Below are 24,655 nucleotides of genomic sequence, written 5' to 3'. Positions count from 1 at the left end.
ACAATTGACCTGGAAAATAGATCGAGAAGACACAATTTAAAACTTATTGGAGCTTTCACATCAGCAGCCACTCAGACATGAACAAAAGCGCCAGATGTATCAGATGTCTATTCCATGTCCCACCTCACTCACAAGTAGTACGGTCTCTGGAATGATGGCAGAGTCTACTCATGTTAAGTCCTAAAGACACTGGACCCTTAGAAAAGCCTAAAATGCTGGTTCAGCAAGCTGCCAAGAGCAATCTTCACTCTCAACAAGGCAATTCCAAGAAGTTACCTCTCTCTTATATCCTTGGAAACCCTATGTCAGAGGACGCAAAAGGAGTGAAAGAACACAGGAAGTCAATACTGGACTTCATAGTCTAGAGGACAGATGTTTCCAGGCGTATAAATCCGTATCCAAACGTCCCCCTCTTTTTAAAGCCCAAATACGAGAAAATGGGGGCTGCAACTTCTTGATGGCAAACCTCCAAAACACACGGGTGCCAACAACAACTATGATGCCCAAAGCCTTCACAGCTGCATTATTACAATAACTCAAGTGGGTAAGGTGTGCATAGTATTTTCTCCCTCCAGAATCATTCATTTTCCCCCAAGCACCAGACCTGCAATCAGGGGACCGAAGAGGGAGCAAGGAACTAGTTAGAAAACTACTCTCTTCTTGTTCATCCACCCTCAGTTGTGAGTGGAGGAATATGGTGGAAAGATATAGGCAGTGAGAGGTGGATTCCTAAGGAGATAGTGGGTCAGAGGACACACAATATACTGTTCCCAATGAAAGAATGAAAAAGGATGTTCAGATTAGTGGGACAGGAAACCACGGGAGTCTGAACATCAGAGGAAGATAAGGAATTGGGACAGGGCAGAAGGAGATTATCATTAATTGGCTATCAATTATTTGATTGATCAACAATGCTTGCCTCTTGATTTTTCTCTTGTTGCTTTCGTTTCTTTATACTGTGACCTGTCCCGTTAGTTCAACAGTGGCAACTGTTCATCACCTTACCATGAGGTTAGTATTGAGGATATGAATACTCCTGGGGCAGCCCTGGTCTGAGTCCTCCAGGCGTCTCCACCACAAAAGCAGGATACACTACTGAAGCTCACAGAGGTGGTTCCCTCAGCAGGGAACCTTTGGTATGCTGAGTTTGTGACCCAGGAGTACCTGAAAGACTGGTGCTAGGTTTTCCATTTAACTCCACCCTGGGTGGTCAGACACACACACACACACACACACACACACACACACACACACACACACACACACACACACACACTGCCCTTCGTCCAGCAGAATACTTAACCTCTGATTTATGGTCTCAAACAAACAGGATTTCAATCCCACTACCTGATGTTGGCCAAGAAGCCATCTCCCGTGGGGTGGAGGGTACAATTAGCAGATATATTAATGGCAGCAAACACAGCTTTTGTTAATTCCCTTATACAAATACCGTGTCCAAAATATTAAGCAATGACACAGACTAATGTGAAGCCTGCCTTTCCCTGGTGCTTTTGGGAAAATTAGCACCAAAATTTTAATGCTCTCCTTGTCCTAAAGAAGCATTCACCCCCAGCGCCAAACCTGGAAGGGCCCCTGTTATTCAAGGCTGGTAGACTTAAGGCTTATTTCCGGTTGTAATAAGGATAGGCTGCTGATACCGTCCAACAAACTTGCCAGTGGGTCACAGTTCTAATCCCACCTTCCTGAATAGGCCTTCTTGGTTAATATTGAGGGACATCTCTTTTGCTACACGTCTGTGTTCCCATGTGACCCTCTGTCTGCCGAAGTTGCTCTTCCTCTGTCCATGTCCTCCTATACTGTAATTAGTTGAGAGTCATCAAAACATTTGCATACATTTTGCTGCTGCTGGATGCAAATATGCAGTGCAAAGAATCACCCAAAGTCTGCTCTAAATTTGCATGACACCAGCCTCCATCCCCCTCCCTGGATGCTGGCTCTATCCCATGATCCTCACTTTCCTCATACCCCTTATCAAATCAGTTGCCAAGTTTTGTCATTACCACCTCCTCAGTGTGTCTTGCATCCATTGCCTCTCCTCTCACAAGACCTCATCATTTCTCACCTCTGCTGTTTCTATAGCCTCCTAAGTGGACTTCCCACGTCAGATTTCCCACATCTCTGATTCATCGTACACTCAGTAGGCAAAGGGATATTCCAAAAGCCCTGTTCAAGCAATCAATCTGTTCAATAAACTCCAGTGGCTCCCCAGTACATCTGGGACTAAATATAGGCATTTCTGTTTGTCATTTAAAGCCCTTCCCACCCTGCCTACATTATATCTTTATTATATATTATTCAATAATAATTCTGTTAGTCAATAAACATTTATTAAGTGCCTACAATGTGCCAGACACGGTGCTAAGAGCCGGGGATACGAAAAGAAACAAAAGACCATTCCTGACCTCAAGGAGCCTGAATTCTAAAGGAGGAGACTACAAACCAATATACACAGACAAGCTACACACAGAATAAATAGGAGATAATTAACCAAGGGAAGGCACTAGAGTTAAGAGGGGTTAGAAAAGGCTTCTTTTAGAAGATGGGATTTTAGTTGGGACTTAATGAAAGCCAGGAAACTAGTAGGCAGAGATGAGAAAGAAGAGCATTCCAAGCATGGGGACAGCCAGAGAAATGGAAAGAGCTGAGAGATGGAGGGTCCTGTTTGTGGAATAGGCAGGAGGCCAGTGTCACTGGTTCAGAGACCAAGGGGCAAGAAGACTGGAAAGGGAGGAGGGTGATTCCCCTCCAGGAGCTCCATTCAGGAAGATCTGCCTGTTTACTCTTCCTCACATGTGACACTTCATTTCCCATCTCCATGCCTTTGAAAAAGCTGCTCCCCACGACTAGTGCAAAGGAGGCGCTTAATAAATGCTTGTGGACCAATTAGTTGTCACTGAACAAGATAATGCAGTCTTTGGGTGACCTCTAGAGGTCAAAAGTGATGCTGCAGTTTCCTGAAACGTTTAGACCTCTGGTCAGTAGGTGGTGCAGTGGATAGAGCACCAGAGCAGGAGTCAGGAGGACCTGAGTTCAAATCTCACCTCCCACACTTGACACTCACTAGTTGTGTGACCTTGACCAAGTTACTTAACGCCAATTGCCTCATCCTAGGTCATCTCCAGTCATCCTGATGAATATCTGGCCACTGGATTCAGATGGCTCTGGAGGAGAAATGAGGCTGGTGACCTCCCTCACTCAAAACAAAGTCAAGTGCAGGTCATGTCATTATTTCTCTGATGTCATGGTCTTCTTCGGCAACGAAGGACGAACACATTTACATTTTTCATCTCTTCAAAAAACTCCAGTGTCTCTCTCCCCTATACATCTGGGAGCAAACAGAGAGTCCTCTCTTTCTCATTTGAAGCCCTTCACGTTTTAGTTATATCCTACCTTGTTGCTCTCATTATATATTAGCCTCCTTCATGTTCTTTACTTTAATTGCCTACTTGTTGCTCCTCACATATGCAACTTAATTTCAGAAAGTCCCCCATGACTGCACAAAATGCCCCACACATAGCAGGTGATCAATAAATGGTTATTGAATGGAATTAAATTGAAAGTGGGTGCATAATAAATTTCTCTTCCTGAGAAATTAATTTCCATTGAGGAACATAATACAGTCTTTCCCTGACATCCTGTATTCACACAGGATACCGCAGTTAACTTAAAAGTTGAAGACAAGGAAAAATACTGCAGAGCTAATCATTTAATGACATCAAATAATATCATTATTCCATGGTTACTTTGAGAGTGCCATCTTGTGTCCAACTCCTAATATTATAGTCAGATGAGTTCCAGAGTCTACTTTTATTGGATTTTAACCTGTGAAACTCCTCCTGGTGAACAGGGAGAAATGGAGCTACATGAAGTCCTAACTTTATGACAAGATGTGAATAATAAATTTCTTCAGTACAAATAGAAATTCAGGCTAAACCATCAATATCCAATAATCTATAAAATTCTTTGTTATAGCGAAGTCCACCTGATATAGGATCAGCATTCATAGCAGTGGAGTCACCACCGACTTGGTTTCCTCCATCAATGTACCAGTTAATCACCTCACCCTAAATGACTACCGATAGGCCTTGACTTAAAGGGCCCAAGGTCTCCTATTGCATCCTGGGCTATCTCCAGTCATCCTGATGAATATCTGGTCACTGGATCCAGATGGCTCCAGAGGATAAGTGTAGAGGCCTCTCTCACTCAAAATAAAGTCAAGTGCAAATCATGTCATCATTTCTCTGATGGCATGGTCTTCTTTGGCAATGAAGGATGAACACAATAAAAACCAGCTAATAACCCACTCACCAGAGAAATATGCAGGGAAAATAAACACCCAAATGAAGGAAATTTATGGAAAAAGATATCAAAGTTTGAGTGAGACGACCATCGTGAAATCAGGCATGCAGGTAAATATTCACACTTGAGAGCAGGCCTAATAAATTAGAAACAATACCTCTGGGAGTGTAAAAAATCAAATAGTAAGTGAAACTACAGCTGTAGTGGTGTTCAGTAGCAGGGCTGTAATTTCGGTTCAGCTCCTCGACTTCCAAATCCTAAAAGATGTTCACAGTCTGACTTCCACTGCTATACTCCATCTCAACAAAGTCAACTGTCTCTCCCTCCATCTCTGTGTCTCTGTCTGGCTCTGGCTCTGACTCTGTTTCTCCTTTCTGGCTCTGCCAAGCTTATATACCGTGTATCTCTTGTGTCAGTTCCCTCTCTGCCCAGTCATTCCTTTAAGACCTTCAGTGAGTCCATGGGATTATGGGATGCCAGATCTAAAGTTGTAAGAGACCTCATAAGCTGTCTACTTCCACCCCCCTCGTTTTACAGAGGGGGAAATTGAAAGCAGAGAGGTCAAGTAACTCATCGGAGAGTGCACAGCTGGTAAGTGTCTGAAGCAGGACTTGACCCTGGGTTTTGCTGAATTGAAATTCAGTTCTGTGTCCACTAGTTCGTGCTGTCTCTATTCTCTCATCTTGCTAGGCTACTCTCATCTCTCTAGTACTTCTAAGAACAAAGGCGTGATCAAGGATTCGAGTTTTTTATGCTGAAGGAAAAAAAAAAATCTTCCCGTAAATGGAAAGATTCCTCTGCAAAGCATTCAGTAGATTCTTATTGGCCTGAACTGAATTCCTTGGATTCCTATCTGCGTAATCCTCTATCCTGAAGGTGTCACTTCCTTTATGCCTTTGCTGACTTACCTTACTTATTCCCTTACTTACCTTTGCCTCTTGCTGATACGAGAGGCTTGAAAGGATTTATACAGCAGATTAGTTTATGAGATAGGAACAGATAAATAAAATCAACATTTCAGTCCCAAAGATAATATAAATCTCCTGTAGGCACCCTATCAAAGAAAATGTGAATCCAATAATACTTATGCATAAGAGGGAGACTAAGGTGACGTGGCAGCTTCACAACCCTGTGCTTTTCAGGAAAACATTCTGTCTACCAGAATCTGATGGGAATGCATCCTCTCCTTCTCACTCATCTCCGCCTATCTGAGAATTACCATAGGCTTATAGAGTACTCTCATCGAAGAGCAAAAAGACAGAGTGTGTATAAAAGCTCTCTCTGGGATGATCTCTTCAATGAAAACTCCTCCTTTCCACAGCTGCTCTGCTAAGGAAACAGAATAATGGAACATCTCAACCCCCGTGCCATTTGCTGCCAGGAGACCACCCTCCAATTAACACGGAGCCATTAACAGTGGCTCTGCCATGCTTAGGAAAGGGTTGGTGAGAATTTCGAAAGAGTAGTTTGTTCTACTTTCCATTCCAAGGCCCAGCAGTGGACCGAAACGTTTGGAAAATCTTCAGGAACTTTGTCTGTGTGGAAGAGATGCAACAAATAGCAAAGATTTTTTAGGCTCAAAAATTTTGAGAAAGCTCTGAGACGATGATGGTCAAAGAAAATCTGAGTTATCAGTTCCTTGTTCATTGGATTTTGTCAGTTCACTCTACAAAACCCCGTTTCTTGAGCCCTTAATACCTTTCCAGTACAGGGCTAGGCTCTGTGGAGAGGGGAAGGTAGAGAATGAGACAGAGGAAGCGTGAGGTTTAAAGGAACAGAACTCCCTGGAAAGGGTTATCTCCACTTGGCTTTCAGAACCCAATGGACTTGCTTTTCTCTTCTCTTTCCCATTTCCCCTCACCTCGGAGTCACCAAATTAGGCACTGCTTTCTAACAACAACACTCCTTACCCGGACACAGACAGAGGAAGAGGGGATTAGCAACGGGGCCATTATGTGGGAGAATGGAAAGAGCTTGGATTTGGAGTGAAAGAGGCTTTGGCTCCAATCCTGCCTGTCACCAATGACCTGTGTAATCCTGAGCAAATCACTTAAGGCCTCTGAGCTTCAGTTCCCAGATCAAATGAGAAGGTTTCATTGCATCACCTCTGAGATCCCTTTCAGCACCAAATCTTTATTCTTGTGTGTGATCTTAACAAGTTATTTCTCTCTGAGTCTCAGTTTCCTCATCTATAAATTAAGCAGTTCAGATAGAGAACCTCTGATATCATTTGCAGCTCTCAATCTACATTCTTGTGCATGAGCTTTTTCCAAATCACCTCCGTAACATGAGGGGATTGAACTGGATGGTCTCCGAGGTCCCTTCCATCTCTAGATCTAGGGTCCTATGATCCTGTGGACCCACTGAAAGCAAAGGAATGACTGATAAGTGAGAGACCTAAGGCCACAGATAAACACCATATCTTTGGGTACGTGTGTAGTGCTTGAAACGAGAAAGATAGCTTTGTGCAAAATGGAGTTTACTAGTTGGAGACGGATGGAGAACATGGCTCAGGGGCAATGAGATGAATGAAAAGCCTGGGAGACAGAATTTTTGGATAACTAATACTGAATGTATTAATTAAGCTATCTGATGATCGATAAATTGAGGGTGAGTAATCTGTCCCCATAACCAAAGATGAACCTATAGAGATCACTGAATGCTTAAATCCCTTCTGTAAAGGAAGTGCCCCTGACAGGTGAAAATCAACCCTCACTGGTGAACAATTAGTGAGGAGAGGGCCTCAAAGTCTTCAGTTCCTCCCGGTGAGAACATGGTTTGAGCATGAGACTCAGTCACCTTCAGCAATCTGGACCACTCTGGTTAGTTGCCTCCTTCATGAGCTGGGTTACCCTAACCCATGATGGGAGTGCTGTAAAAGCTGAGACTTAATGCTCTTGGGCTTCAATTCACTTTGATTACATGACGTTCACACTCTAAACAGGATTAAGGTCTTTTAGTTGGTTGCGGTAAAGGATTAAGGAGCATGTTTCCTCAAGATTTGAAAATCTCATTTATAATACAGGGGCTTCCCTGAATATAGGGAAGTGGAGAGAAAAAGTTCTAACTCTAGTTTAATAGTTGGTTATTAATATAATAGAAAAATCACTTCTCTCCGTAAGAAGATGAGATATGGAATTAGAAAAGCGAGTTTGGAATCCAAGCCCTTCCACTGAGGGCAATGACAAAAATTGTAACCTCACTATCAGATTTTGTATTCTACTAGGGTTATTTTTTTTTCTACTAGGCCTGGAAAGGGAAGTTAGGTGGTGCCAGCACATGTCGTGTTTCTTTGAAATTCTACTTCTATTCAAATAATCTTCACTTCACTGAGAATAGTTTCTATTTCTCTCTCTTCTGTTCACCCACCCAGGCTGCTGCAGTCATTCAGGGATGGAGGGAAAGAAGAAGGAGACTCTCTCAAAACTGCATGCCTTATTGCTTTCCTGTCTACAAGCTTAACTCCCTTCCACCTGGCTACCTGGAAAATCAGTGTTTCTACATGTTTCTGGTAAGTGGAATTCCTCCAGCAACTTTCTGTTCTCAGCCTCTGAGTCTAGGAATTTGGTAGTTGCTTGTTTTCAATGGTATGTCAAATAGCTGTCTCATACCTACCTCTTCTTGTCTGTCTTCTTTTCCCAACATAATGGAACATAATTCCATCAGAAGGGACTCTGGGGATTCTGGCATGTTCATGGTGTCCCCATACTTCCGTGGGGATCAAAATGTGTGCCACAAGGAGACCATCCAGCGATTTCCCTCCCCACTCTCTGCCTATCTCCTACTCCCTTGGCATTTCTTTGGCATCTTGCCAAAATGCCAATTGTTAGATCCGGAAAACCCCTGGCTGGGGAACCCTGTACATGTCCCATAAGCAAGGGGTGTTTCTTCAGATATCAAAGGAAGTGGCCAAGAATCTCCAGACTAATGATATGTAGTAGTTTAATCAATCATGAGGCATACTTACAAGACAGGGCCAATCTTCAGTCTGGCACAGTGGCTAGACCATTCAATGGATCTCTGCAAACGATCCCCAAAATCCTCCTGGCAATTACAGAAAGCAGAAAAAGGGAGGAGAAGCTAGAGAGTGCATGTACTGATTAGTGGATAATTTTTATGTTCCGCTTAGTTACGGGCTTGATGTTAAGCCAATATTATACCCAAACATAAGTGTGTGTGGTAATCATGTACAAGTCACCTATGGGCAACAATAATCTCGTTATAGGCTCCATTGGTCATAGTATCTTGAGTTATGACTCATTGTTTAAGTGATAATTAGTATCTAAGTCATGGATTTTTTTTCTTTTTGGAGGGCGGAAGGCAAGGCTATTGGGGATAAGTGACTTGCATAATGTCACACAGTTAGTAAGGGTCAGGTGTCTGAGACCGCATGTGAACCCAGGTCCTCCTGACCCAAGAGATGGTCCTCTATACATTGAGATTCTTAGCTGCCCGAAACCAATGATTTTTTTTTAACAGGTCACCATGTTTGGGCTTCTACCTTTCACAGAGTCTAAGTTATTATGGGTTTTCACTTATTAGTGTATTTCATGGTTTTCCCCCAATTTGCACCCCAGATCAGTTACTGCGTCAGGGAGATGGGAGAGGAGAGCAAAGAGGGAGGGATAGAACTGGAAATTCAAAATGTTAAAAAAAAAAAAGGCTTAAAAATTTTTATATGTAATTAGAGAAAACAACAAAATAATAAAAAAAAAAACTTTTAAAGTAAAACTTCAACTCCACCCCCTCCTTCACCAAAAAAAAAAAAAAAAAATTACATTCCTTGAGGGTAGGAACTGTCTTTCCTCTTTTTGTACTCGTAGTGCTTCCCAAAGTGCCTGATACAATATAGGTGCTTAATAAATGTTTACTAATTGATCAACCATCATTTTCTGTAACTTCATTATTCATTGTTTCTCTGACATCTATCTTGACTTTTTCCTTCCTTAGGATTTTATTGGTTAAGGCTCCATTTGGATCTGTGTCTATTTTTACTGGTCCCTGAAGCAATGACTATTTTTATGGTGTGAAGGGTTTTTAAAGCAGGTAGTAAATATTTTCCCCTTTTTACAATTGTTTTCAATGTGTCTGTGCCCTAATCCTAGTCAGCATTTTTTTTTTTTTAAGATTCAAGTAGTGCTGAGAAATATGTCTGTCTTTGTAGTTACATTTAGAAAATGCTGTAAGTGGTAGCAAGCAATTTTTCTTCAATGTGGAAGGACCACATATAGAAACTGCATGGCGAAAAAGTACACACGCACAGAATGAACAAGCATTTTTATCTTCTTTTGTTCTCAGTCACTCTTCATTTTGTAAACCTCTTATGGCTGTTCAGTAAATCTCTTAATCTTTATTTTGATGAAACTAGCAAAGACACGATCTAATTTCCTGTCATTTAATTTGGTAGAAAGGAGACCTAAGGTGAGAGTTTCTCTTTGAACTTCACAGTAATGAAGTTGACTTGCAGAAGCACATAGCATAAAATAAGACCACATAGAAGGGAGTAGGGGCCAAGAAGTGGATCAAGGGAAAGATACTGTCATGGACCTGCAGGCTTATGCTCCTTGGATGGCATCTCCTTGACAGATTGTACGAAGCTAGTCAAAGCTGGCAAGTTCCAGGACTTGAGAGTTTGCTGAAGGGAATTAAGCTGTCTGAAACTTTTCATCAGTCTCCAAAAAAATGGGAGCACCACTTCAGAGGAGATTGACGTTGCATGTCTTTGGAAGATGAAATACCAGCAACAGGAGTTCTAGGCTAAGCTTCTCAGTAGTTTATCTTTTCCTTTCGCATTAGCCTTGCTTAGTCAACAATTTGTGGCAAAAAAAATTCACTCCATTCCCCTGGACAGGACAAGGGAAGGCCGAGTAAAACCGAGACATGATCCATTTTCAGGTGAAAAGCAAGAAAACCCGAGCCATCAAAGTGTAGAGACGAGCTGTTTCTAAGGGCAAAACTGATCGTCCACAATGTCAAATATCAAAAATTCTTGCATACTGGAAGGGACTGACATGAAACAGAGGAGCAAATTATAAACTCTGTGCGTGTTCATTTGGAAACGGGAGCAGAGAGACCGATACAAATAACACCAAGTGGATATGTTCACCAACAGATTTCGGTATGAATAGGAATTTTTCCCTCTGCCATACATATTTTCTCACAGATAGATTAATTAAGAACCAAGTTTAACTTCAAAATTTCTCTATCAGAATCTGTAGCCGGATTTGTCCTCATCAGAACTGAAAGACAAAAGAGAAAATGGTCACACAAGGCAAGAGAAAAAAGACGTTGTCCAAAGGGCTGATTCAAAGGGTTTTGGCCACTTTCCAGAGTCAGTCCTGCGTACTTGCCCTCTCATGTTTACGTCTCGGTTGCATTTTTGATTTATCTTCACTGGCAATGAATCATTCAGGGATTTAATTGGAGATACTACCTATATACAGGTATATGTATAGCTGCAAATAAAGTCTTGTTTTTCTTTTCCTATTGTGACTGCTTGTGGGTGTTTCCCCATGTGCATGCCTTGTGATTATGAGTCCAGGCTCATCACATGAGCACAAGCTAAGTCCAGGCAAGGGGCCACAATATTCACCATAATCCATGTGATCTTTAAAGAACTTTTCCCTCATTTTGAAAAAGGCCATTTCCCTGATTAAGGGATCAGTTACTGCCTGGTGCTGTGCTCCTATCCACTCCAACTCTAGCTGCTCACCCTTTTCCTGTGATACACCCTGGAGTTGTTTGCATCTCTTCATTAAATATTTTACATCATGGATGACAAGAACAGAACTATCAGAGGATCTCAAAAATCCCACGTTTTCACTTGCCTGAATTTGATGAAATAACCAGTAATAATGGCTGTGAAAGGAAAGCAGCTTAATTCCTTCACAGAGCAGGGAAGACGAAGGACAACAACCACCACCATTCACTGCACAGCTGGGCTGCCTCTTCATTCTTCCCCATTCAATGTCCAATCAGTTACTAATTCCTGTCATTCCAATCCTTTTACTATCTCTGCAGGGTGGGTCCCTCTTTTCAAGCCCAGTACTACCACAGTTACTTCAAATTGTTTTCCTCAACTAGAAAATAATCATGTTGTAATTCTAACTCAGTATTGGATCACTCCACCCATCCACTACCACCAGCTCTACACTCATGTTGAGCAAAGCTGGAGAAATGCAAAATGGAGAAGTGGAAAAATGAGTATTCAATGAAACAGAGGACTTTCAAGCATTCCTGATGCGAAGACCAGAGCTGAACAGAAAATTTGACCTTCAAATGCATGACTCAAAAGAAGCATAAAAAGTCAAACAGAAAAGGGAAATCATAAGGGACTTGCTAAGATTAAACTGTTTACATTCCTACACGTGAAGATGATATTTGTAACTCCTAAGGCCTTTCTCAATAGTAGGATAGTTAGAAGGAGTAGACAGAGGGCACAGGAGTGAGTTGAACACGAACGGATAATATGTAAAAAAATAAAATTAAGGGATGAGAATGGAGTGGACTGGAAGAAGGAGAAGGGGAGAGGTAGAATGGGGTAAATTACCTTACATAAAAGAAGCAAGGGAAAGCTTTTACAGTGGAGGGGAAGAGGGGGGGAATTGAGGGGGAGTCAGCGAACCTTACTCTCGTCAGAATTGACTCAAAGAGGGAATACCGTACACGCTGAACTGGGTACAGCAATCTATCTTACCCTACAGGAAAGTGTGAGGGAAAGAGGATAACAGAAGGTGGGTGGTGTGATAAAAGGAGGGCAGATTAAGGGAGGGGGTGGTCAAAAGTAAAATATTTTTGATGAGGCACAGGATGAAAAGGAGAGCGGGAATAGAATTAATGAGGAGGGAATAGGATGGAGGGAAATTCAGTTATTAATAGTAACTGTGAAAAATTGGAAGCAATTTTCTGTGATAAAGGCCTCATTTCTCAAACGTATAGAAAACTGAGTCAAATGTATAAAAATAAGAGCCAATCCCTAATTGATAAATGATAAAAAGATATGATCACTTTTCACATGAACTATTCAAACCTATATACAGGCATATGAAAATACTTTTAAATTCACTGTTGATTAGAGAAAGGCAAATGAAAACCTCATATATATGAGTAATACCTCATAACTATCAGATTGGCTAATAAGTCAGAAAAGGGAAATGACAAATATTGGAGGGAATGGGGACAAAATGACACATCAATGTACTTCTGGTGAAGTTGTGAACTGATTCAACCATTCTGTAGAGCAGTTTGGAAATATACCCAAATATACCCAATAAAACCATGAATACCCATTGACCTAACAATACCACTCCTAGGTCTATATCCCAAAGGAGGTGAAAAAAGAAAAAAGAAAAAAGTACCTGTATGTACTCAAATATTTACAGCAACTCTTTCCTGGGGGCAAAGGATCAGGACCTAAGGGGATGTCTACGAACTGGGGAGTGGCTGAACAAGTTGTGGCATGTGGTTAAGATGCAATAGTGTTGTACTATCAGAAATGATGAAGAAGATGCTCTCAGAAGAATATGGAAAGGCTTGAATGGACTGATGGAAAGTGAAGTGTACTGTGCGCAAAATTACAGCAATACTGTCAGATGATCAGGTGTCAGTGAGTTAGCTATTCTCAGCAATACAATGATCCAAGAAAACTCTGCAGGACTTAGGCTGAAAAATGCTGTCCATTCCCAAAGAAAGGAATGATGGTGTCTGAATCCAGAACGAAGCATACCTATTTGTTTTATACTTTCTGTATTTTTCTTGAGTTTTTTTCCTTGTCTACGATTTTCACAACACGACTATAAGGGATACGTTTTGCATGACTACACATGCATAACCTATATAGAATTGTTTGCCTTTTCAATGAGGGGAGGTGGGGAAAGAAGAAGGGAGACAATTTGGAACACAAAGTTTTACAAACGAACGCTAAAAATTGCTTTTGCGTGTAACTGGAGGACAATAAAATGCCGAACAAAGAAAAAGAAAAAAAAAGTTATGACATTTCACTCTTTGAAATTATTAAACCATCAAAGGAAGCTAAACAAATTTTAGGCATTGTATTATTTTTCAATATTAGATTACTCATAAAATGTTTAATTTTTAAAAATCTAGAGCTGAATAGAGAATTTGACTTTCAAATGCAAGACTGGAGAGACGCACATAAAGGTAAATAGGAAAGGGAAATCACAACGGACTTATTATGATTAAACTATTTACCTTCCTGCATTGGATGATGCCACTTGTGACTCATAAGAAATTTCTCACCATTAGGGCACTTAGGAGGAGTGTACACAGACAAAGAGCAGAGGTGTGAGTTCAATATGAAGGAATGACACCTAAAAAACGAAGTTAAGGAGTGAGAAAGAGGAGTGCACTGGAAGAAAGAGAAAGGAAGAAGTGGAATGGGGTAAATTATCTAACATAAGAGGCAAGAAAGAGCTTCTACAATGGAGTGGAAGATGAAGGGGGAGGTGGTGGGTAACACTTGTACCTTTTTCTCTTCAGAATTGCCTTAAAAAGGGAATAACATACATACACAATGGATTTAGAAATCTGTGTTAACGTACAGAAAAGTACGAGGGGAAGGGAATAAGAGAAGGAGAGGGTTGATAGAAGGGAGGGCAGATTGGGTAGTCAGAAGCAAAACCTTTTTGAAGAGTGACAGGGTGAAAGGAGAGAGAGAAAGAAGGGGGGGAAATAGGATGGAGAGAAATACGGTTAGCAAACATAACTGGTTAAAATATATTCTTGAAGCCAAGTTACTCTTATAAAGATATCCTTTCTCAAATATATAGAGAAATGCGTCAAATATGCATGAATAAGAACCATTCTTCACCACATAAATGATGAAGTATGACCAGTCAATTTTCAGATGACATAATCAAAGCTGTGTATATCCATGAGAAAAAAAAATACTCAAAATCACTATTGCGTGGAGAAACGCAAAATAAAAACTATGAGGTACTACCTCACCTGCAATAGATTGACTCATAGGTCAGAAAAGAAAAAAAAACACTTGCTGGAGGGGTTGTGGGAAAACTGAGACATGAATACACTGCTGGTGGAGTTTTGAACAGATTCAACCATTCTGTACAGTAATTTGGTACTATGCCCAATAAAACCAGGCATACCATTGATCCAGCAAAGCCACAATTAGCTCTGTATTCCAAAAGACATTTTTGAAAAAGGAAAACGAGAACGACCAAGATATATCAAAATATTTATAACACCTCTTTTTTTGTGTGTGAGAAAATATTGGAAATGGAGGGGATGAACATCAACTGGCGAATGACTGATTAGGTTGTGGTATATGATTGTGATAGAATACAGTGATAAGAAATGATGATCAGGATGGTCTCAGAAAAACCTAGAAATATTTACGTGAACTAATGCAAAGTGAAATGAGTAATACCAGGAGAACAAGGTACATAGTAACAGCTACCTTAGGAGATGGTTATCTCTAAACGATTTAGCTATTCTCAGCAATATGAATATTCAAGACAACTCTGAAGGACTTATGACGAAAAATGCTGTCCACCCCCAGAGAAAGAAGTGATGGTGTCTGACTAGAATTTAAGGTATACTTTTTAAACTTTATTTATCTTGAGAGATTTTTTGGTCTATGTGTTATTTACAATATGACTACTATAGAAATGTGCTTTGTACGACTAAACATGTATTACCCATATTCAGTCGCTCGCCTGCTCAGTTGTGGGGTGGGGGTTGAGAGGGATGAAAGGAGAGAACTTGGAACTCAAAGTTTTAAAAATGAATGTTAAAAATTCTTTTTACATGTAATTGGTGAAATATAAATTGCTAAATAAATATTAAAACAACACCAAGAACATACGTGGATCATTCCACAGACACTTTACGTAATGTGAATTTACTCAGGGATGTGGAAAAGGACAGGAGAGAGGCAGGAGGGGACTGCACTCCTGTGGAGAGGGGATCTGTACATGGTTCAAGGACACATGGGGGTTGGGCTCACAGAAGCAAGTGCAGGAGGAGAAACACATGGCTGGTGGGATCAGCCACATGAGGACCTGGCTGGAACTGAAAAGAACACCCCCCCCCCCCCCCCAAAGTAGAGGAGAGGTCACAGGCAGTGGAGAGCGGGGGAAAGACACATAATACCCCAACGGGAATGGACAGAAACAAATAAAAAGTGCTACAATGCAGTGACCAGACTCTCGGGAGGGTGGGCAGGCTGAAAATAAGGTCTCCTCTCTCACCACTGGTGATCTCAAGCCAAGTCCCAATTCTGCAGTGGTGGTGGCCATCTCTTTGCAGGTCTGTTCTTCTGCTTTCACTTGGAGGATGGTTTTTTCAGCTTTTCTTTTGGGAGTGGGGTGTGTGGTAGGTGGCCACAGAGCACCAAGTTGAGGGACAGGAGCAGAAGGATATCCCAATATATTATGGTAAAGTTTACATGGGTTTTTTGGGGGGGAATACTGATAAAGTCCAATTTGTGTAATGTGAATTTACAGAAAGCGACATGTGTCTGTACTCTTTTCTATTCCCATTCAGTTTTCTCCAGAGGTCTTTCATATCTAAGCTTTCTACAATTCTATTACTCTTCTTAACTTCTTTCTTAATCATTTTATCGTTAGCTTTATCTAGTTCTCAGAGGGAAAGGTGAGCTCCCCAGTACTAAAGTTTGACTATTTCTTCCTATAATTCATTTAACTTTTCCCTTAAGAATCTGAATCTTATGCCATTAGCCAAATATATGCTCACTATTGATATTACTTCATTGTCTGTCGTTTCTTTGAACAAGAGGTGGTTTCCCTGCTTGCTCCTTTTAATAGGGATATTTGTGCTTTTCCTTTTTCTGATGTCATGGTTGCTACCCCTCCAATTTTTACTTCCACTGAGGTATAAGAGTTTCTGCTCCAGCCCCCTATTTTAACGCTCTAATTATCTCTTGGTTTCAAGTGTGTCTCTTGTTTAAAAAAACAAATATATTTTTGGATACTGGTTTCTAATCCATTTTGCTATCTGCTTCCATTTTATGAGTGAGTTCATTCCAATTACACAATTAGGATTGCTGATTATGAATTTCCCTCCATCCCACTTCCTTCATTCTCTCCTACTCTCTCTCTCTCTCATTTTATTTTGTCCCTAATGTATTTTCTGTTTTGCAGATGAACACTGTATTCGTTTATCAACCTATCCTCTTATCGCCACTTTTTCTTTCTTTTTCTCATTCACTTACTTACTTCTAAAGTAAAATAGATTTTTATGACCAATTGATTAAGTATATATCGATACAGATATAAACAAAGATATGGATATTTTCCCGTTTTGAAACAATTTAGATGTGACTGAGATTCAAGCACTGGCCACTCCCCCCTACCATTTTCGCTCCAGGATGAAAACTTTTCCTTGCACACGGATTTTATGTGAAATCGCTCCCCTCATTCTTTCTCTCCTTTCTGCCTTCTCTCTGGACGTCCATATTTCTCCCCTATCCATTTATTGCACATTATCCCAAATTAACTGATTCACTTCCTAAACCTCTTTCAGTGTACCTGCTCTAAGAAGGATAATATTCTTAAAAGACAAGAGTATCAACTTCCCTTATAAAAAAGTACGGTTTAAACTTATTGAGTTGCTTATGATTTTTCTTTCAAATTTATATATTAATGCCTGTTTTGAGTCTTGTATTTGAAAGTCACATTTTCTCTTCAGCTCTTGTCTGTTCATCAGGAATACTTTAAAGGCTTCTATTTCATTAAATATCCATTTTTTTCCACTGATGTGTTTCCCCAGAGAGTAAGCCTGTCATAACTGGAATGTTCCTAGACAGAGCGTCTCCTGCCACAATTATCTTTTCCTTCGCGTACTAATGCTGACTGTTTCCCTCCCCCCCCCCCAAAAAAATACCATTTGTCACATGGCATGGCTCTCAGGAAGGAGGAGAGGGAGAAGGAGAGATACATGGGACATCATGACATAAGACACAGAAAACACCAAAAAAAAAAAAAAGATTTTAAATGAGGTCAGTGGTCTACATTGTATTGATGGAGAGGTGAGAAGGGAAAAGAAAGGGTTTTGGACTTGCAGAGTGATTCCTTCCACCACTGCAGCCTGAGGATCGGGGCTTGGCTTGAGATCTCCCGTGCTGAGAGCACAGTTTTGGCTCCTCTGCCCATTTATCCCCATGTCTGGCATCCAGGCGTCTGTCTTCTGTCCATCCACTCGAGGGTACAATGTGTCTTTCTTAAGTCCATGCGTCGCCTCTCCTCTTCTGTGGGTGTCCATGTCCAGCCTCCACATGTCTGTACCCTGCCTTCTCTTCCTCTCAGTTCTGGTCAGGACATCATGTGGCCGGCCTGGAGACACACTGGCTGAGAGAGGGGACCTCAACTGCATCTTTCACTTGGAGGTGGGACTCAAGCTGACCGGGCTCCCAGGTTCCTGAGGGCAGGCTGCTGGGGCTGGGGGCAAGGGGCAGCAGCTGAACTCAGCTTGGGGTTGTGGAGGGTGACTTCCTTTACAGAAACTGGGAGAGGGAGGACAAAGAGGGAAAGGGGAGGTCGAGGAAGGGCTGTCCTGGGCTCCACAAAAGGGAAGAAAGCACGGGAGCTGCAGGAGTCTCCCCAAATTAGCAGCCCCTGAATGAGGCATGGATTCCTCCTATCCCCCAGAGCAGAAGAAGAAAGGGGGGCGGGGCCTGGGGAAGGGGCCAGGCACAGCCTCTTTTCTCCAGGCAGGAGGAGACCAAAATCAGGCCAGACTGGGAGGGACAGCGCAGCACCCAGGGAAGAAGCGACTCTGCTCCCCCTGTTTGTGTGTGGGTGCCCCAGTCTAAATCCTATGTCATATAAACTGGACAAGAGGCAGCCACCCTCTCCTTTCTGCCTCAGTCTCCTGTACCACAGGACTTCATACATTTCTTTCTGAAACTATTTCAGATTTGGGGCTTTACTCTATCCAACACCAGGCCTCCTGCCACTGCTGAATTGGCGGACATGGCCACCCACAGAAGAGGACAGGCGACACATGGACTGAGGAATGACACATAGCATCCCCGAGTGAATTAGCATAGTGGAGAGACACCTGGAATTTGAGTCACAAGACGTAGACTAGAGGACTCGCTGGCCTCAAAGTCACATGTAGCCTTTGGACTGAGTTCACGTTTTACAGAATAAATCCTTTTATTACAGGATTTGTTCTGTGAAGTTTCGATTAAGTGAAAGGGTCACACTTGAGGACCTAGAAGGCCACATGTGGCCTCAAGAGAGGCTGTAGGTTCCCCACCCCAGACTTACACTAAAGGTCTACGCTACCCACTGCATCACCACAGGCAAACTACTTAAACTCTGTAAACCACAATTCTCATATCTGTAAAACAGTGGTGATAATAATACCTAGGGTAAGTGAATTACAGTGTGGTTGCACCGTCCAAAGGTGATGTTTCCAAAGGACTTTTCAACCCACGACACCACATAGAAGTGTTCATCGTTACTGTCATTATTATCACTCCCATTCATCTCTTAGTCTTTTTGATGGAGTTTACATTTCATGCTACTGATTCTTTTCCACTTAATGTTCTTCAGATAACTGCACAAAATTACTGTCTATTCTACCTCAATCAAAGTACTGGAATGGGAACTCACCTGCTGCAGGCTCCAAGAATATATCTTTAAGAATACTCTAGGAGACAAGACTGTGGTGTCCCATATTCCTCGTGGTGTTCGCATGTGGTTTGCAGGTCTTCCCCTAGGTCTATGTACATGTCAAGCTTTACATCCAGGCTGCTTGGACAATAGTAACACTTAGTATGCTATTAAAAATACCGTTCATGGATGTTTACATATCACAGATAAGACTAGGAAATGGGGACGATAGATTTGTTCCAAGACAATGTAACAGTTAGAGTACAATGAATTTTGGAATTCCCAAGGATATCCTGAGTTCTCCACTTGTCATATTTCACTTGTGAAAAATATAAGGCTTCTGATAGATAATTCCAACCACCAGTTCATGTCTTGCTAAGTGTTCATTAAGTACTAATGCCTTTCACACTTCAATGAAGAGATGCTCAGTTTCTAACACTTCCCTCCACAGTCTCTGCTGACTGCAAAATCTGGGCCCCTGAAGCTGAGTTTATAAAATCTCCTGACAACGACCTGATGTGGCATTTCCTTCAGAAAACCCCTCAATTCCTGTCAACAAACACATATGACAAGCATGTTTTCCATAGTTCTCTGTACCGGGGGGCTGTGTCTATCTCTTCGTCATCACCATCCAAGCAGACTCAAAGCTAGCAGGTAGACAAGATTATGAAACTTCATTGCATCTGATGCTTACCTTCTTCAGGAAGGCAGACTCCGTTGGAATACCAAGTCCCACTTCCCATCAGAGAAAGCTCCTGGAAAGCCTGCAGGAAAGTACAACTGATCAGTGGGGAATTGCTTCAAGGGAAGTGAAAACTGATCCCTTGGCTCATAATCCAAATTACTTCAAAAATGAAGAACCTACACTTGCATGATATTGTGCTCTCACTAAATGACTCAAATTGAAGAACAAGTCAAAAGCTTGATAGTGGCTGTAGGAGGAGAAGAACGGAGCCGTCATCTAAACAAGACGTTTGACAACCCATGGGGCAGAGAAGGACAAACTGCAAAGAGCATACCTTACTGGATAAAAGGACAAGAATTTGGCTTCACATGCTTGGAACCTCTTCTACAGCAATTGTTCTCCACCCAGCTGCCTGACAGCTAGAATTCACCACAATAATAGGAGACAGAGGAACAGAAGAATAAATGCATCAAATGGTGGAAGAGGTTCCTTCAGATCTGAGAAAAACTACCACAAATTATGTGAGGTCATGTCGAGTAACGTGAGTAGAAACAGGAGAACACGGGACACAATAACAGCAACATTGCGTGTCAACTAATTTTGATAGGCTTAACTCTTCTTACCAATACAAGGATTTAAAGCAACGCACAAAGTCTCATGACTGAAAATGCAATTCATATCAAGCCAAAGATCTGGAGGTGCAATGAACATTGAAATAGACTGTTGGTTCTCTCTTTCATTTTGTATCTCCCTTCCTAATTCACATTCTTCCCATTGCTTCTAATTTTTCGTTGCACCATGACTGACGTGCCAATATGTTTCTTATGAACTTATGGATGATATCACATGGTACATCATTTTGAGGTGTGGGAGGAGGGAGCACAATATTTAGAAACCAAAATTGTATGGAAGTTAAAGTTGGAAAGGGAAAATGAATACCCTTAAAAAAAAAAAGAAATCAACGAACTGTCTTCAACAGAGTGTTTACTACAGGAAGCGGTGTCAGATTCCGTGCCTCTGTGGAATGTAGATAGGCCACTGTGCAAAGAAAATTCAATCGCACGTGACCAAATATGGAGGACGGTGGGACTCTCTCTTTGCCACTGATACACACATGAGGCCTTGACAACGCATACCTCTCATACCTAACTGTTGTCAGTGGAGTGGTGGAATATGTTGCCATTTAGAAGGTTACCGACTGGGAGGCTGACGGAAGTGAAGACTGCTCAGATGACATGGACTTGCTTCCACGCAATTTGAAGGATGCAGAGAGAGAGCTGCAAAGCTGATTGGTGTTTCCTCATGTCACAGGAAGTCTCTGCATGCTCTGAGATCAAGCCATTTCCTTGACCTGGCCTGAGCCTTCTGCACATTGCAAACATCTTTTCTGTGTTTGGGGAAGCAAAAGTTTTGGAATGGCAGAAATTGGCCTCCAGTGCCATTGCATGGGAGAAGCTGCTTGGCCAGAATATGCATCAGGCGATCACCCCTCTTTCGTCTTACCTTAAGACGCTGTGGACACCACAGCGACCCACAATTTAGAACTCCAACTACATCTTCTCTGCCATCTTATGAAGGGCCCCCTTTCATTTAACCAGGGGGAGCATCCTCTGTCAACCGTTAGTCAATTCCAAGTGTGACAAAAATGTAGGATTTGGACATTACCGCGAAAAGCCTGTGGGTGGAAAAGGAAGGAAGAAAGGATTAGCAGGGCCAATGGCCCATGTTCCAGAGGATATGCACTTCCTATAATTGATATCATTTCTATGCCTATCCTTCACAGAGAGCCCAACTGCAAATACCCATATCTGTCCATCTCTCCCAGATCACCACATCCCGAACTTCTAAAAGTTGTATCCTGAAGCAAGGCCTCTGGCAGGAAATCAAGCCCAGAGGAAGTCCCAGAGAATTCAGTCCACAGCCATTCCCAATCCATATTCTTCCATTCAATGCAGCAGTGATTACTCTCCACCTTCCACATCGCAGTATTTAAAAAGTCCAGAGTGGGTACCCGAAGCACGCATGGGCCTCTGTCTCGTGTGGATATCCTAGAGTTAATGGCCAGTCCCCAGGTCCTAGTCCTCCCTCCACGTATTCGACTCTCAGACACCTTCACATCCAAATGAGAAGCCTGGTCAAATAACTCAGATTTGCTGCATTTCGATTGCATGGCCATAGAGACCTCGTCCCCACCAATCAATTCAAGGGCACTCATTTGGCTTCCCATCGAGGAACGGGAGACCTTCTCCTCACATAAGAAGGAAAAGCTTGCCTATTGGAACCCAAGGAGATGTCAACGAGTACAAGCTCACTCAAGGCACACACAGGAAGATGGGAGACAAGTTTGAAAGGAGAATTGCAATCAACACTCTGCACCCAAGAGGGTTGTACCACTCTAATTTGACTATCTCTTGGGCCTCACCATCCAAGCAGACTCAACCTTAGCAGGTAGATAAGGTTCTGAAAGTTCATTCCATCTTATGCTTACCTTCTTCACGGAGGCAGCCTCCACTGGGAAAGCAGGTCCGATTCCCCATCAGAGAACGCTTTCGGCAAGCCTGGAGGAAAGTATATCTCACCAGTGGGGCACTGCTTGAAGGGAAGCGAAATCTCATCTCGTGGGCCAAAATCCATATTAATTACAAATGGAGAACCTGTGATTTCATGGTAACCTTCTCTCGCTAAATGACTCGAGGTGAAGAAGAAGTCAAAAGCCTGATATTGGCTTGGAGGAGGAGAGACCCGAGCCGTTATGTCAACAGGACATTTGACAACCCATGGGCTAAAGAAGGACAAACTGCAAAGAGCATAACTTACTGGATGAAAGGGCAAGGCCTTGACTTCACATGCTTGGAACCTCATTAACGGCAATTGTTCTCTATCCAGTTGCCTCACATGTAGAATCCACCACAGTAATATGCGAGTGGGGAGCAGAAGAAGAAATGCACCAAATGGTGGCAGAGCATACTTGAGATCTGAGAAAAACTATCACAAATTATGTGAAGTCATGCCAAGTGACGTGAGTAGAAACAGTAGAACGCTGGACACAATAAGGGCAATATTCTGTGTAGACTTATTTTTACAGGCTTACCTCTTCTTGCTGATACAATGATTTAAAGCACCTCACAGAAACTCATGACTGAAAATGTAATCCACATCAAGCCAAAGATCTCGAGGGGGAATGCAGATTGAAGTACCCTGTTGGTTCTCTCCTTCACTTTGTTTCTCCCTTCCTTACTGCCATTCCTCCCAATGGTTCAAATTATTCTTCGCAGCATGACCGATGTGCCAATATGTTTCTTCTGAAGTTATGGACGATATCACATGGCCCATCATCTTGATGTGTAGGAGCAGTTTGCACAAAATTTAGAACTCAAAATTTCGTGCAAGTTAAAGTTGGAAAGGCAAAATGAATATCCTCAAAAAAAAAAAACAAATCAACGAGCTGTCTTCAACACAAGGTTTGCTAATGGAAGTGCTGTCAGATTGCACGTGTCTGTGGAATGTACATAGGCCACTGTGCAAAGACAACTCGATCGCACGTGACCAAATAAGGAGGACAGTGGGACTCTCTCTTTGCCACTGATACACACATGAGGCCTTGACAACGCATGCCTCTCATACCTAACTGCTATCAGTGGAGTGGTGGAACATGTTGCCATTTAGAAGGTTACCGACTGGGAGGCTGACGGAAGTGAAGACTGCTCAGATGACATGGACTTGCTTCCACGCAATTTGAAGGATGTAGAGAGAGAGCTTCAAAGCTGATTGGTGTTTCCTCATGTCACAGGAAGTATCTGCGTGCTCTGAGATCAAGCCCATTTCCTTGACCTGGCCTGCGCCTTCTGCACATTGCAAACATCTTTTCTGTGTTTGGGGAAGCAAAAGTTTTGGAATGGCAGAAATTGGCCTCCAGTGCCATTGCATGGGAGAAGCTGCTTGGCCAGAATATGCATCAGGCGATCACCCCTCTTTCGTCTTACCTTAAGACGCTGTGGACACCACAGCGACCCACAATTTAGAACTCCAACTACATCTTCTCTGCCATCTTACGAAGGGCCCCCATTCATTTAACCAGGGGTAGCATCCTCTGTCAACCGTTAGTCAATTCCAAGTGTGACCAAAATGTACGATTTGGACATTACCGCGAAAAGCCTGTGGGTGGAAAAGGAAGGAAGAAAGGATTAGCAGGGCCAATGGCCCATGTTCCAGAGCATATGCACTTCCTATAATTGATATCATTTCTGTGCCTATCCTTCACAGAGAGCCCAACTGCAAATACCCATATCTGTCCATCTCTCACAGATCACCACATCCCGAACTTCCAAAAGTTGTATCCTGAAGCAAGGCCTCTGGCAGGAAGTCAAGCCCGGAGGAAGTCCCAGAGGATTCAGTCCACAGCCCTTCCCAATCCATATTCTTCCATCCAATGCAGTAGTGATTACTCTCCATCTTCCACATCGCAGTATTTAAAAAGTCCAGAGTGGGTACCCGAAGCACGCATGGCTCTCTGTCTCGTGTGGATATCCTAGAGTTCATGGCCAGTCCCCAGGTCCTAGTCCTCCCTCCACGTATTCGACTCTCAGACACCTTCACATCCAAATGAGAAGCCTGGTCAAATAACTCAGATTTGCTGCATTTCGATTGCATGGCCATAGAGACCTCGTCCCCACCAATCAATTCAAGGGCACGCATTTGGCTTCCCATGGAGGAACGGGAGACCTTCTCCTCACATAAGAAGGAAAAGCTTGCCTATTGTAACCCAAGGAGATGTCAACGAGTACGTGCTCACTCAAGGCACACACAGGAAGATGGGAGAAAAGTTTGAAAGGAGAATTGCAATCAACACTCTGCACCCAAGAGGGTTGTACCACTCTAATTTGACTATCTCTTGGGCCTCACCATCCAAGCAGATTCAACCTTACCAGGTAGATAAGGTTCTGAAAGTTCATTCCATCTTATGCTTACCTTCTTCACGGAGGCAGCCTCCATTGGGAAAGCAGGTCCGATTCCACATCAGAGAACGCTTTCG

General features: G+C 42.4%; 1 long non-coding RNA gene across 6 annotated transcripts; it reads right to left on the bottom strand.

Annotated features, from left to right (window-relative positions):
- Positions 1 to 9,580: 9,580 nt before the first annotated feature.
- On the bottom strand, positions 9,581 to 24,383 carry LOC140515194 (uncharacterized). 6 transcript variants are annotated; one of them, XR_011970882.1, is made up of 5 exons: positions 21,127 to 24,383; positions 19,958 to 21,010; positions 19,633 to 19,702; positions 18,939 to 19,076; positions 9,581 to 10,559 (listed from the first exon to the last, which is right to left on the bottom strand). It is a non-coding gene; the product is annotated as an uncharacterized lncRNA (long non-coding RNA). The 6 variants fall into 6 exon arrangements; XR_011970885.1 differs by adding an exon at positions 13,531 to 13,649 and having other exon boundaries at positions 19,958 to 24,368; XR_011970883.1 differs by having other exon boundaries at positions 19,958 to 20,042; positions 20,760 to 24,353.
- Between the last annotated feature and the right edge of the window lie 272 nt (positions 24,384 to 24,655).

The sequence above is a fragment of the Notamacropus eugenii genome, chromosome X (genome assembly GCF_028372415.1).
Source record: "Notamacropus eugenii isolate mMacEug1 chromosome X, mMacEug1.pri_v2, whole genome shotgun sequence".
Classification (NCBI taxonomy): Eukaryota; Metazoa; Chordata; class Mammalia; order Diprotodontia; family Macropodidae; genus Notamacropus; species Notamacropus eugenii.
The sequence above is the reverse complement of the archived record's forward strand: the minus strand, read 5'-3'. Positions and strand labels throughout refer to the sequence as shown.